Source organism: Hippopotamus amphibius, chromosome 4 (genome assembly GCF_030028045.1).
Source record: "Hippopotamus amphibius kiboko isolate mHipAmp2 chromosome 4, mHipAmp2.hap2, whole genome shotgun sequence".
In the NCBI taxonomy this organism is placed as follows: domain Eukaryota; kingdom Metazoa; phylum Chordata; class Mammalia; order Artiodactyla; family Hippopotamidae; genus Hippopotamus; species Hippopotamus amphibius.
Window position 1 is genome coordinate 84,313,309 of NC_080189.1, and position 4,438 is coordinate 84,317,746.

Below are 4,438 nucleotides of genomic sequence, written 5' to 3' on the forward strand. Positions count from 1 at the left end.
CCCACACAAAAAAGAGTAGCCCCTGCTCGCAGAAACGGAGACCCAACGCAGCCAATAAATAAATAAAGATGAAGGCAGAGATGGGAGGGAGGCAGGCACAAGCCCAGGGATGCCAGAAGCTGGAAGAGGCAGGAAGGGACCCTCCCCTGGAGCCTCAGCACTTTCCAACTAGACAGTTGCCACGAGTGGACCTGACCTGAAGGCAGCACCGTGGCCCCTGACTGTTCTGTCTTGTCCGCATGGCGCTCTGGGGAGCTGCTCTCACAGGATGCTGACCAGCAAGTTGGTTTCACATGAGACTGTAGGACGCTGGTCCTGTAAACATGCAGGCCCGTCTCACCCTTCCTCCTGGGCTCTGGTCACACAGGGGGGCTGTATAGCATGTGGGGCTGGGCTTTCCGCCTCTGCACAGGACCCCTGGGCGTGGGTTAAAAGCGCAGGTTACACCCCGAGCAGGACGGAAGGTGAATGTCTCATCAGCCCAGTGCAGTGTAGGCAGGGAGTCACAGTTAATTACAGAGTCAGAAGCAGAGAGGGCGAGTGTGACTCAGCCATGAAAAGGAGGGATGTGCTGACACAGGCCACCATGTGGATGAAGCTCGAAAACACGGTGCCCAGTGAGAGAAGCCAGACACGGAAAGACAATGAGTTGATTGTACTTACATGAGATGCCCAGAGCAGGCAAGTCCATAGGACAGAAAGCGGACTGGTGGTGCTGGGGCTGTGGGGAGTGAGGGTGGCCTCTAAAGGGTGGGGTCTGGGGAGATGATGCAAATGTTGTCAAATGGACTGTGCTACTGGCCGCACAGCCCTGTGACTGTGCACACCACCACTGAACTTATACTTAAAATGGGTGAATTGTGTGGTGTGGAAATTAAATCTCAGTAAAGATGGTATCAAAAGTGAGAAACTGGAGGCTTCCAGGCTCACCTCCAGAATCTGACACCAGAGGTGTGCGGCCAGGCAGGCGTGTCTGAAAGCCCTGTTGTGTCCAACCAGGTGGTCTGAGGGCGACTCTTGAAATTCTCCCTGTGGTATCAGAAGCGTGGGGCCCTCGTGTGGTTAGGCCTCAGACAGAGAAGCTGTGTTCCGTGGCCTTGCTGTCTTCTCTTAGGGATTATGGCATCATCTCCGTAGAAGGAGGTGGGTCAGCTAGAACCCCACTTCCCTCTTCTGTACATTTCTTCTTTCTCTCCCAGCAGTGGTGCCCGCCCAGCTGTGCCAGAGCGGCCAAGGCAAAAGTGTCATGCACAGAATGACTGAGAAGTTTGACCAGGTGTGTGCGGTGGGCTCCTCAGAGGCAGTGACCCAGGACTGAGGTCCCAGAGCCTCCTTCTGAGTGTCGTGGCCCCGGTGCCCCTCTCATGGGAGTTGTCAGGCTTGATGGTTGAAGCAGCCATAGTATCATGATTTAATGGGTAATCCTTTGTTTCCCCGGGAGAAGCAGGTCTCCTTCTACTTTGTTGGGGGGACCCCTTTCTTAATAAACAAAAATGCTAAGCTGTAAGTGTTACAGGGAAGAATTAAATCAGACTCCATGTTAGATCTGTTTGTTTTACACTAACCTTTGTATTCTATTGCTTTTGCTGCAAGTTTAGAATGTTGCTTTATAGCCTGAGATATACATGGTAGCCCATTCTCCAGCTTCTCACCTTTAAAGGTATAACACTTTTCATTCATTAAAGTTGAGGAACAAAGAATAACATTTGCCTTGTTGGAGGTTTACAGGAACATCGTAACCTGACCTACATGGACAGCTGCAAGAACAAAGGATCCTGGCACCAAGCAGTCCGCAACAACCAACAACACCCCCTTCCCTTTTTAGTATAAAAGCAGCCTGAATTCTAACTCAGGCAAGACGGTTTTCTGACAGACAGTAGTCTGCCATCTCCTCGGTCTGCCAGCTTTCCGAATAAAGTTGTATTCCTTGTCTCAACACCTCGTCTCTGATTCATTGCCCTGTCGTGTGGCAAGCAGAGCAAGCTTGGACTTGGTAACACAAGTACATATTAAGGATTAGGTTATATACATGTAAAGAATAATCATAAAGATCAAGAAACAGAACATGACGAGAGGGCACCCTGAGTGCCCTTCCCTCCTCACGGCCTCCTCCCCACCGTGAGCTAGCTGTTCTCCCAATTTTGCGCCAGTGATCTTGTCCTCATAGTTTACGCCCAGGTACACGTCCCTAAGTAACGCAGCCCAGCTTTGCCCAGTTCTGAACTCTGTGAGTGAGTGTACCGGGCGTGCTACTTTGTTGCTCTTGGTGGCTCAGCATTGTGTCCATGAGATTCTTTCATCATGTGAATATAGTTTTTTTAAAAATAATTTTTATAGTTTTACTACCTTTAAACAAAAACGTGCTCCGTTGCTGTGGAATATTCCTTCACAGGAGTGTGTATGGTTCATTTCTGCATCTGCTTGTGAAGACCTTCAGGTTGGTTTCAGGTTTGGCTCCTGTGGCTGCGGAGTCCATGTCTGTGTGTCCTGGTGCAGTGCCGGCGGGTTTGTGTTTAACTGGGAGCAGCACTGTGGGTCTGTGTGCATGGACTTCGCTCTCTGAGGCCAGATTGTTTCAGAAGTGGTTGCACGCCTGCTGGGTACCAGGCTTTCCACTTCTCCAAGTCCTGCTGATATTCCATACTGTGTCGTTCATGTCTGCCAGTCTGGTAGGTGTATGCACAGTTTTTTCCTATTTTTTTTTTTTTTTTAGGCTCTCTATTGGAATATAATTGCTTTACACTGCTGTAACAATTTTTGAGGTACACCACAATGAATCAGCTGTATTTATACACATATCCCCTCCCTCCCGCAACTCCCTCCCACCCTACCTAACCTGGCCCTCTAAGTCATCACCCATCATCGAGTTTGTCTCATGTTATGCAGGAACTTCCCACAAGCTATTTTACATTTGGGGGTGTATATATGTCAAAGCTACTCTCTCACTTCGTCCCAGCTTCCCCATTGCCCTCCCTCACCCCACTCTGTATCCTCAAGTCCGTTCTCTACATCTGTATCTTTATTCTTGCCCTGTCACTGGGTTCATCAGTACTTTTTTTTTTTTTTAGATTTCATATATATATGAGTTAGCATATGGTATTTGTTTTTCTCTTTCTGACTTACTTCACTCTGTGTGACAGACTCTAGGTCTATCCACCTCATTACAAATAACTCAGTTTCATTCTTTTTTATGGCTGAGTAATATCCCATTGTATATATGTGCCACATCATCTTTATCCATTCATCTGCTGATGGGCATTTAGGTTGCTTCCATGTCCTGGGTATTGTAAATAGTGCTGCAATGAACATTATGGTACATGTTTCTTTTTGGATTATGGTTTTCTCTGGGTATATGCCCAGTAGTGGGATTACTGGATCATATGGCAGTTCTATTTGCAGTTTTTTAAGGAACCTCCAAACTGTTTTCCATAGTGGCTGTACCAACTTACATTCCCACCAACAGTGCAGGAGGGTTCCATTTTTCTCCACACCCTCTCCAGCATTTATTGTTTCTAGTTTTTTTGACGATGGCTATTCTAACTGATGTGAGGTGATACCTCATTGTGGCTTTGACTTGCATTTCTCTAATGATTAGTGATGTTGAGCATCTTTTCATATGTCTGTTGGCCATCTGCATGTCTTCTTCGGAGAAATGTCTATTTAGGTCTTCTGCCCATTTGTGGGTTGGGTTATTTGCTTTTCTGGTATTAAGCTGCATGAGCTGCTTGTATATTTTGGAGATTAATCCTTTGTCCGTTGCTTCATTGGCAAATATTTTCTCCCATTCTGAGGGTTGTCTTCGAGTCTTGTTTATGGTTTCTTTCGCTGTGCAAAAGCTTTTCAGTTTCATGAGGTCCCATTAGTTTATTCTTGATTTTATTTCCATTATTCTAGGATCCTATGGTTTTAATTCCTGGGTTGTTAGTGAAGTTGTGCATCTTGTTGCATTCAGGGACTATTTCCTGTTGTTTTTTTAAAATTTAAAAAATTGTGGTCAAATACACATAACACAAAATTTACCATCTTTAACCATTTTTAAGTGCACATTTCAGGGTCATGAAGTAACTCACACTGTTGTGCAATGCCAACTGCCATCTACCTCCAGAAGTTTGTCATCTTGCAAAACTGAAACAGTCCCCATTAAACACTCCCTCCCCATTTCCCCTCCCTCAGCCCTTGGCCCCCACCATCCTACTTTCTGTCTCTGTGCATCCGACTGTTTGAGGGGCTTATATGAGGGGATCAGGCACTATTTGTTCTTTCGTGTCTGGCTTCTGTCACTGAGCATAATGTCCTCAGAGTTCATCCACACTGCAGCCAGTGTCAGAAGTGCCTTCCTTTTCAGGCTGAATAACACTCCATTGTACAGATGGACCATGTTTTGCTTCTCCATTCATCCGTCAATGGACACATGTAATATCTACATTAATTTCTCATG